Here is an 11695-nt window from a genome sequence, read left to right on the forward strand (position 1 = left end):
GGTCCCACAAAACGTGGCGCTAACTTTCCCTTAACTCCAAAGCGCTTGACTCCTCGAAGTGGAGATACACGAAGATAAACTCTGTCTCCGACTTCGTAAACAGTATCCTTATGTTTAGAATCTGCGTAGCTCTTCTGCCTGGACTGGGCTACCTTGAGCCTATCGCGAATCAACTCCACCTTCTATTCGGACTCCTTAATCAAATCCGGTCCAAACAACTGGCGGTTTCCAACTTCATCCCACGATAACGGGGTTCTGCACCTTCTTCCGTACAAGGCTCCGGAAGGGACCATCTTCAAACTAGATTGATAACTGTTGTTGTAAGAGAACTCTGCATATGGCAAATTGTCGTCCCAACTAGATCCATAATCTAGCGCACAAGCTCTTAGCATATCCTCCAAAATCTGATTGACTCTCTCGGTCTGTCCATCTGTCTGCGGGTGAAAAGCTGTACTGAACTCTAGCCTGGTACCCAAAGTTTCATGCAACTGATTCCAGAACTTTGAGGTAAACTGGGTTCTTCTATCTGATACAATGCTCCTCAGAACTCCATGTAGACATACGATCCTGGTCATGTATATCTTTGCCAACTGAGCACTGGTGTAAGTGGTGTTCACTGGGATGAAATGAGCTACCTTCGTCAAACGATCGACTACAACTCAAATCGAGTCGTAGCCTGAACGAGTCTTGGGCAATCCCATGATAAAATCCATGCCTAACTTATCCAACTTCCATTCAGGTATTGGCAATGGCTGTAACAATCCAGCTGGTTTTTGATGTTCTGCCTTCACTCACTCATAGACATCACATACTGCTACATACTCCGCAATATCCTTCTTCATTCTGGTCCACCAGAAAGTATCCTTCAAATCCAAATACATCTTGGTATTTCCTGGGTGAATCGAGTATGGTGAATCATGGGCCTCTTGCAGAATCAACTTCCTGATCCCCGGATCATTAGGCACATAAACGCGGTCCTCAAACCATAAGGTATCGTGCTCATCCTCACGAAATCCTTTAGCTTTTCCTTTGCTCATCTTCTCCTTTATAGAGGCAATCTCCTTGTCGGTCTTTTGAGCTTCTCTGATCTTATCCATCAAAGTAGACTGAATCTCCAATGCTGCAACATAACCTCTCGGAACTATCTCCAAACATAGCTCACGAAGATCCTCGGCTAACTCCTTTGGTAATCCTCCGGTCATGAGTGTGTTTACATGGCTCTTATGGCTCAACGCATCGGCTACTACGTTAGCCTTTCGAGGATGATAATGTAACCTCATATCATAATCCTTGATGAGCTCCAACCATCTCCTTTGCCTGAGATTCAACTCTTTCTGCGTGGAAATGTACTTCAAACTCTTGTGATCCGTGTACACCTCACAATGGTTTCCGATGAGAAAATGTCTCCGGGTCTTCAATGCATGCACTACGGCTGCTAACTCCAAATCATGTGTAGCATAATTTAACTCATGGGGCTTAAGCTGTCGTGAAGCATATGAGACAACTCTTCCCTCCTGCATAAGCACTGCTCCAAGTCCTCAACGTGAAGCGTCACAATACACCTCATAATCCTTGCTCTGATCTGGCAAAATCAACACTGGCGATGTAACCAAACGTTTCTTCAACTCCTGGAAACTGGCCTCACATTCCTCAGTCCATTTGAACTTGGTATCCTTCTTTAACAACTCCGTCATGGGTTTCACAATCTTCGAGAAATTCTCAATGAATCTCCGGTAGTATCCTGCTAGTCCAAGAAAACTCCGGATCTCTCCAACTGTCGTTGGTAATACCCAATTTGTCACAGTGACAACCTTGGTAGGATCTACTGCTATTCCTTCTCCGGATATGACATGTCCGAGGAATCCAACTTCCTTTAACCAAAACTCGCATTTGCTGAACTTGGCATACAACTGATGTTCTCTGAGCTTCTCTAGTACCAAACGCAAATGCTCCTTATGCTCTTCTTCATTCTTCGAGTAGACCAAAATATCATCAATGAACACCACTTGTTCATCATGTTCATGAAATAGGCAGGTGCGTTAGTCAGCCCAAATGACATAACGTTATACTTGTACAGCCCGTACCTTATGGTAAAAGCCGTCTTAGGTATATCCTGCTCCCGAATCTTCAACTGATGGTATCCTAATCGCAAATCGATCTTGTAAAATACCTTAGCTCCTTGCAATCGGTCAAACAGATCATTGATCATCGGTAGTGGGTACTTGTTCTTGATTGTTACTGCATTCAATCCTCGATAATCAACAACCATCCTCAATGATCCGTCCTTCTTCTCCACTAGAAGTACTGGCGATCCCCAAGGCGAAGAACTTGGGAGAATATAGCCTTTATCCAGTAACTCCTTAATCTGCTTCTTATCTCCTCCAAATCTTTTGCAGGCATCCTGTATGGTCTCTTAGATATTGGCCCTGTGCCTGGCAAAAGCTCAATCAAAAACTCAATGTCTCTATCCGGTGTCATGCCTGGCAACTCTTCGGGAAATACATCAGGGAAATCCTTCACCACTGGTACTTCCTCCTGCACAACTCCTGATAAGGAATTTACTCGTGTCCTCTTCGGCTCATGCCGTGATACATACTTGATCCTTCTCCCTTCTGGGGTGGTAAGCAAGATCGACTTGCTGGTGCAATCGATGTTTCCTCCATACATCGATAGCCAATCCATACCTAGAATTACATCCAAACTCAATGGCACTCGAAAACATCCTCGACTGGCCATATACTCCGCTCCTGGTGAGCTTACTAAAATAGGTGTTCTAAGAACTTTGGTGGGCAGTTTATACTTATCCACATATCCCCTTGATATGTATGAATGCGATGCACCAGTATCAAAAAGAACGATTGCAGTAAATGACTTAACCAAAAACTTACCTATTACTGCATCTGGCTGGGCTTCAACCTCCTCCACGTTAACGTGGTTCACCTGTCCCCTGTTGAAAGGGTTCGGCTTCTTCCCAGAGCTTCCATTGCCATTTCCATTTTGGGCTTCAGGACATTCATTGGCATAATGCCCAGTCTTTTGACACTTAAAACAAGTGACTTGGCTCAGGTCTCTCTTGGCTGGGGTTGACGGGTTGGTACGGTTCTGTCCGTTGCTTCCTCCATTTCTGTTACCATTCTTGGAGCCATTATGATTGTGCGAGCTACCTCCTCCATGGGTATGCTGAAAATGTCCTCCCGACTTCAGGGTAAAACGTGGCTTCTGCTAAGCTACATAATTGTACTTCCCTTGTCCATACTTCCTCTTGCGGTTCTCAATCTGCTGCTGCTTCCCTTCAATCATGAGAGCTCTATCTACCAACTCCTGGTAGTTGTTGAAAGTTGCTACCATCAACAGCATGCTCAGTTCATCGTTCAGCCCTTCCAAAAACTTCTCCTGCTTAGCTGCATCCGTAGCAACGTCATCTGGGGCATAACGAGCTAACTTACTAAAGTCATCCACATACTGGCCAACAGTCCGTCCTCCTTGGTGCAAGTTGCGAAACTCACGCTTCTTCATGGCCATAGCTCCTGCTGAAACATGGGCAGTACGGAAAGCCTGCTGAAACTGGTCCCATGTGATAGTGTCGATAGGATAAGTGGCTATGAAATTCTCCCACCATGATGCTGCGGGTCCTTCAAGCTGATGTGCGGCAAAACGCACCCTCTCCGCATTTGTGCATCCTGCAGTGGTCAACTCCCTTGCTGTCTTGTGGGGCCAATCATCTGCAACAATTGGCTCGGTGCTACTGGAGAACACCGGCGGATTCAGCCTAAGAAAACGGGTTAATTGATCAACAGGTGGTGGCGGTGGTGGGTTGTTGTTGTTGTTGTTCCCCTGATTCTGGTTCTGGACTAGCAATTGCATCAACGCATTCTGCTGCTGGATCAACTGAGTGAGCTTCGGTGGGAAAGCAAATCCATTGTCACGTCTCGGAGGCATCTGAGGGTTTAGAAAAGATGAGAATATAGAATATAATGAGGTCTAGGGGGAAACCACTACCCATATGCACATGATACAAATGCAAACAAAATCACTTCATTCAATGAAACAAGGGCATACAACGATCTAACTATCGTTACAAAAGTGCTTGGACTATACTAGATACATGGGGGGAATACTACTACTGTTATGGTGGTCGACTAGAAAAAATGCTCCGATGAAGACTCCATGATATCTTCTCCAACTTCATCAACATAGTCATCATCGCTATCGTCTGGGTCCGAGTCAGTGTCGTCGATGATGATGTAGTTCTCTGGATAGGTACAATCATCTTCTCCTCCCGTTGCGGGAAATCCCATGAACACTTTTAGCTTCTTCTTCAGATCATCATTCTTCTCCACGAGTGTTGCTATTCCCTCCTCCTATCTATCGCGTGTAGACTTGACTTCTTCCTCCAACTTCGTGATCTTGGTCATGGCCTTATTCAGATCTAACATGCCTCCACACATTTGGTTCTCCTGGCGTCGAATGTGCTGGTTTAACTCATGGATGAAAGCTGCAATTGATCTATCCTTCCTGGTGCTGATCATCTCCCATTGCTCATCATGACGCCCACAAATCTGGTAGATAGTATCCTTGAGATCCTTGTGGTAAACTTCTCCAATGCGTCCCATAGTGATGTGGGCTGCCATGCTCTTTCCTAGACTCCAGGTTGGTGCATCAAAGGAAAACTCTATGGGCTCAGTGACGGGCATGAACGTCCTTCCTGGAACTTGAACTAGAATCATTCAGCGCTCCTCTTTAGGTAAAGTGGCGTTGTAGGTTCCGGTGAAGCTTGGTACTCCGATGTTCAAGTATCTAGTGACTTCCTTCAGGTGTCGTCCAAAGGGTATATCTTCATCCGGTTGCGTGAACTTGTTCCTTGCATCCGCCATCCTAAAAGAGTAGAAAAGATGAGGAGTCAGAAATGAGAAGAGTGAGTAGTGATCTAGGGCTTTAGCTTAGTGGTCGTATCCTATAGTCAGCGTGTGCTCTGATACCATCTTGTAGCAACCAGACCTCAAACAGTCTGATCTCTGTGCTTTAGTGTCATCCCTGGATCAGTAATGCTGACACACACAATACTTGAAGGATTTATAACAGAGTAGCAATCACACACTTATTACATTGAATGTCTCAAAGGAGAACTTATTACAATAAATATGGCTTAAGGCCATCTAATATCGATAACAGCGGAAGGCTTGGAAGATAAGTGAGTCCATCAACTCCAACGACATCACTGAGTATAGAACCACGACCTAAAGGCACCTTACTCGTCGTCTGAAAAGTCTGCAACATGAACGTTGCAGCCCGAAAATGGGTCAGCACATGGAATATGCTGGCAATGTAACACATAGAGAGTAATGAACAGAATTATGCTATACTACATGCATATATGGCTAGTGGAAAAGCTCTATGGTTACAGTTTTGCATAAAGCCAATTTTTCCCTACTGCAAAGGAATAAATTTTATTTAACAATCATGGTGGTTGTTAAACATTGAGAGTGTAGACACCCTCTCAATCCCAATTAAGCATCATCATTAAAACCCAACAATATTAATTAAAGTAACATGATGAGATTCACATGATAATCCAAGTACTAGATACTCAAGATGTCCATAACCGGGGACACGGCTAACCATGATTAGTTTATACACTCTGTAGAGGTTTGCACATTTTTTCCACAGAACTCGATCTCCTCCGTTGGGATTCTCACACTACATGGTGTTTGAGAAACAGATGACCGAGACATAGTCTTTCAGAAGCACTAGCACCTTACGATGGGTAGACCGTTACACCTACTTTCCCCTACATCTGCTAGTCTACCACTGTAAGAGTTCGCACGACTTAATCAACTATGCTAGAGCCCATAGTAGCTTGTGGCTGCACACGGAAGTTTCTAGCATGAATAATCTCATGATCCCTTTGAGCCTAGGTGGCGGTCCAAAAAGAAAACAGGCAATCCTGGAATACCCAGGTACCTCAATCCACCCAGATGTGTGTTTAAGTTGCCACCTTAAATAAACCATTAATTAACAATCTCACATCTGTCATGGATACACTCACCCAATCCACGTCTACTAGCATAGCATGGCAATAAAAGCAAATGTAGAAGTAACTTCCAAGGGTTTGATAATAAAATAGGTAATAGGTACTACCTCATCTACTTTCCAAAACCCACATATTAATCAGATCCTAATCATGCAATTGTTTGAGGATTGATCTAATGCAATAAAAACCGGGTAGTAAAAAGGTATGATCAAAGTGTTACTTGCCTTGCTGATGATCCGTGAAACCTAGAGATTCAAAGTAGCAAGCGGCGCACTCCGGGTACTCTATCGCAAACAAACAAGCATACAATAAGTACTCATCTAATGCACAGGTAAAACTCAAATAAGAGAACTAACCAGAAAGTTCAACTTAAGAACTCCGGTTTGCAAAAAAAATGAGGCAACGAAAGTCAAACGGCGAAAGAAACAAGCTTCGTTTACTAATATGGACCTAAGTCAAATTTTACAAAAGCAAAAACTTGTTTGAGTTGGTTAAATGGAAAGAGGGTTTCGAGACGAAACTCTAGGTGCTTGAATCGCCTGATTTCGATAAACGAGCGAAAAGTTATACTAGAACGGAAATCGGATCAGAGATCGCGATCAGAAATAACCGCGGAAAATCCGAGAAAAAGAAAAACTGACGAACAGATTAATGAACGAACATTCGTTAACTGAGACTAAACAGCGAACTCGTCCGTTAAAACGAACGAACGGGCGAACGCTCGCTAAATAAATAAACTGGAAAAAACGATTTATAAAAAACAAATTTAGGGTTTCTAAAGGAAAAACCGGATCGTTTTTTTAAAACAAAAAAACCGGACCACGGTCGGCGGCGGCGGTTACCTCCGGCTCGGCTCCGGCAGGGCTCCGGCGGGACGGCGGGACGACACGGGTAGCGGGGCTGCGGCGGCAGCGGCAGCTCCTGGCGGCGGCGCTAGCGGCGGCGGCAGCTCAGCGACGACGGCGGCGGCTGCTACTGCTGCGGGGCGGTGGGTGGCGGGGTGGGGTGGCGGCGGCGGGGTATTTATGAGGAGGGGCTGCTTTGTCGCGACCGACTTTCTGGGAAATAAATTTCCAGAAAAGACTGTCGTGCTCATCAGCCCCAGGATTACTGTTAGCTGATGAGGCTCCAACTTGATACAGAAATTCCAAGCAACATACAAAATATGCAGTACAAGACCATTCTGGCCTGTGAGTACAACAAATGGTTTCTAGTGGTTGATGGCGGAAGCGGTTTGTGGATCATCAGTGTCTATGGGACTCCAATTCCCACAGGAACAGCTGACCAGGTTAACTCCTATCTTCGCGAGGCTGCTATCTCCATTGCTTAGGTTCCGGGCTGTCATCGCGTCACTCCTCTCCGTGCAGGAAAATCTGGCCAAGACAATAGCCAGGGACAAGCCAGTGAGTACTTTGAATGTACTCGCAAACATTATGAACACAGGTATAATATAACAATGATGTGCCAAAAATATTTTTTTATGCTCATGACGTCAGTCACAATAGATGAATGAAAATCTGATGCGTGCAAGCAAGTTATTCATAAAACTGCAATAACATGGTAGTATAAAAACTTATGAAAACAAATAACAAGCAATGCCACAGTCGGGCGTCTGAGCGACGCCACATAAAGGGCTTTAAGAGAAATGCCACAGTCGGGCGTCTGAGCGACGCCACATAAAGGGCTTTAAAAGAAATGCCACAGTCGGGCGTCTGAGCGACGCCACATAAAGGGCTTTAAAAGAAATGCCACAGTCGGGCGTCTGAGCGACACCACATAAAGGGCTTTAAAAGAAATGCCACAGTCGGGCGTCTGAGCGACACCACATAAAGGGCTTTAAAAGAAATAATCATAATGAATATCCCGGAGGTAGAACCATCCCAGAGATACTCGGTAATAATATCACGGGTTAGTCAATAATAATAATAATCATCGATATCACAAGTCACGAGTAGTAATTCCATTTCTGGTTAACCGTTTCACCTCCGAAGACCGACACTAAGACCGACACCTGACCCATCCCAGACTGTAATCCTTAACCATGGACACGGCTATTCGAATAGGTTTATTCTCTGCAGAGGGTGTACTCTTTACCCACGAGTAACGGATTTCTTTAGTCCATCGGGACTAATTCCATCTACGGTCTTTTTGTTGAAAACACACCTAACTTGCACACACCAGCTTATTACACACATGTCTGGAATCACCCACGACACCTGTTAAGCAAACTCTAAGTGGGGAGGCTACAACCTCGCGTAGCATGGGATCAAATTTATATCACGCGCTCTAAGGGGTGGCCTCCCCTCTCGGTCCCAACCGGAAACACCCATGCCCCCGGACCAGGTGGCCTGCCTACCAGTTACAACCAGTATCTTCCACCATGGCCTCTCTATACGGTGTGTGCTAGAAAGAGGTTGACAACTTACTGAACCGTACGCTACTTGCTGTAGAGACGAGTGGTAGTACGAAACAAGTATGGGGGTTACTGGAACAAGACTCGATCTATGGTCGACTCAGGAGGTTCAAGTATTCCCTGCATGATTAGTATAACAAATATAATCCATCCAACAGGGTCACCGCTCATATCACCTTGCCATGCCATATCAGACATAACCGTCCCGACGGAGACCGGTGACAAACTCATACCTACCCAAGGCAGAGGTTTTTCACGGTTTTCTGCCGGTATGCATTTCAAGGCATATGAGAATGATTATCATCACAAGTGTGTTCGTTTCCAACAGCATGGAAATCAATAACATGCACCCATGCATATGATCATATCACATGAAATAACAAGTCCTTCGAAATGCGGTGGTGTTATAAATGCATCAGTGATCACACCAAAAATATTATGCCGGAATTCAGAATGCTTGCCTTCAATGTGTGGAAGGGCAGGGTGCTCTCCAAACTTTTGAAAGTTTCTTCTCTCTCCCAAAATCCTATTTTAAAATATATTTGAATTAACACATATTTTGAAAACAGAACCAAAAAGTTGTTTGAAAATTTTTCAAATAAATCTTAAAATAAACTAGACCAAATTTGAAGAAGGTAGGAAAAAGAATCAACTCATTTGGATTTATATTTAAAAAGTTATAGCCAGTCAAAGATTTGGTCAAATCTGTTATTTAAAATTAAAACAGAAAAGAAAACGGTTCGGAAGGGAATACGTTTTCGGAGCGGGGAAAGCGTACTGGGGAAAATACGCCTTCACTTAACCGACGTGGATAGGCGCAGGGTCACTGACAGTGGGTCCAAGGGGCCCACTGGTCAGGTTTGACCAGTCCGCCCTCCTCCTTCTTCCTCTGTCCCGAGCGGAGGCGGGACTCCGGCGACCAACGCCGGCGAGCGGCGGCTCCTCGCGGCCTCTGGAGGGCGGGGATGGATCCGCACGGCTGGGGCGTTTCTCCCGGTGGTCGAGGGGTCGACAGTGGTGGAAGAAGTCGTCGGCGGTGAGCTTCGCGGCGGAGGGAGGTTTCGGTGCAAAGTGGTTTCGGGGCGGCGGTGGTTCTCGATCGAAATGGAGTAGGGGGAAGGTTTACGGGAGGATGAGGGGGTTCTTGGTGGAGAGAACGAAGAGTGGGAGGCCCTGGTGGTGCCGAATTGGCCGGGGCAGTGGTGGCGGCCGTGGTTGCCGGAGATGAGGAAGACGACGTTTCCCGGACGATTGCGGGCTATGGGGGTGCCATGGGGGTAGCCTGAGGGTGCGTGCGTGCTCAGAGGGGCTCGGGGTCCCTTTTTATAGCGTGGCCATGTCGGTTTGCGGCGGCCGGGGATAAGCTTGCCGGCGAACCGCCCTACTGTGGCTTGCAGGGCAACGTGGCGCGGCTGGGGATGACGGCAAGAGCTAGTGGACGAGAGGGCACTGCTCCAGGGGCCAGGTGGCGAGCCGGGGTGGCTTGGGCGGCGCTGCACGGCGCAGGGCTGTCGGGCGGCGGCGGCGGCTAGCTCTTGGCCTGCCGGGCGCGGCGGGGGCTGCTTGGCGCGTTGCTGCGAGGAGGGGAGCGCGTGGCGTGGTGCTGCAGAGCGAGCCAAAGCCGTGGGGCCGGCGTGTCGGCTCGGGTGCGTGGCTGCAATACGCGCGCTCTGCTCGCGCTCCGGGCGTGCACGGGACGTGTTCGACACTATGTCGGAGCACGCTAGAGGTCGCGGTCGAGGCTGGCAATTAACAGACCTAGGTTAGGAGGAACGGGGAGCCTAGTGGACATGCTGGTTTGATCAAAGGTGCAAGGTCACAGTGCAAAACAAAAATCATGTCAAAACTGATCAGGTACACCAGGTGTTTGACCAAATGCCAAGGGCACTTAGGCATTTCTTGGAGTGGCCAAAAACTCCAGATGGGGGTCTCTTTAGAAGAATAAGAGGGTGGTGTGGTTAGTTGGACAAAAGGGGAAACTTGCTAGTGCAAGTTTTACAAAACCCCAATTCTGGACAGGAAATAAATGACATTATTTCATGAACCAGAAATGATCCAAAAGGTGCATGCCCTTGGACTTAAGGGTTTAACATGGGGGACTACAAGTAGGAGAAATAATCAAGGGTATAGGAGCAACTAAAATGGTGGTTGCTGTACAAATCCTCAAATTGGACCAGAATGGAAATGAGGTTGATCCACTCAAATTTTTAAAAGAACATAAATAGGTTTTTGCACAAAGTGAAATAATATGCTCCTACTGACCTCCCTTAATTTTGGTAGAAGTTTTAAAGAAATATTTAAATAGGTTGTAGTGCAAAATGCACTCTGGACCAGAGAAGAAAAATTGAGTGCAGGGCTCAAAATATTTTATGAATGAAATATATTTTTGCATAAAAGTGATTTAAAAACATCACATGACATCTCCAAATTTTTGTGGAAATTTTAAGTGAGTCCATCAAATGGTTGTAGTTCAAATATGGTCAATTAACCTTGACAACCATTTCCCAGAAAATAAAGATCAAGCAACTTAATTATTTAGTTAATTACACTGATAACAGCAAAGTTTTTCTTGAGAGGTTAAACAAGTCCAACAACATAATTGAAAAGTTTTCTCTCTGGGAAAAACTCATCATAACAGGGAAGGAAATGATTTTTAAAAAAAATCAAAATGGAGCTCAGAAATCCAAAGTTTTAATTCCTGCCAAAATTTTAAATAAAACCAGGCCAAATTTTTGGGGTGTCACAGATACTACCCCCCTTAAGAAAAATCTCGTCCTCGAGATTTGTTAAAAGCTGTTTTAAGAAAACTATACGCAATAAAAAGTGGCTACAGTGAGAGGGCAATAAGTGGTGAAAAACCACAGTGTGAAAACCGGGGCTGCGCGGAAAAGTCTACGGTTCGGGACAAAACCGGGTGATTTCTACGCTGGATAAAAATTTAGAATAATCTTCTAAATTTAAATATATGCTGGTCGTACCCGAGAGCACAGTGCTCTCTCTGGCCGACAGGTGGACCCGGGGCCCACTGTCAGCCTCTTCTTCTCCCACTGGCTCTTCCTTCTACCTCTGGCTCTCTCTTCCTCCTCTCTCCCGCGCGCTTTCTCGCGCTTTCTCCACCGGCGATGCCTAATGCGTAGGGCATCTAGGCCGTACCGTGGTAGTGCGCTGCGTGCTAGCTGCCGGTGCAGCGTGCACTCACCTCGCGGGCCAGCGCGCTGTCGGAACTGCTCGCGGATTTGACTCCGAACACT

Source organism: Triticum aestivum, chromosome 2B, assembly GCF_018294505.1.
Source record: "Triticum aestivum cultivar Chinese Spring chromosome 2B, IWGSC CS RefSeq v2.1, whole genome shotgun sequence".
Classification (NCBI taxonomy): domain Eukaryota; kingdom Viridiplantae; phylum Streptophyta; class Magnoliopsida; order Poales; family Poaceae; genus Triticum; species Triticum aestivum.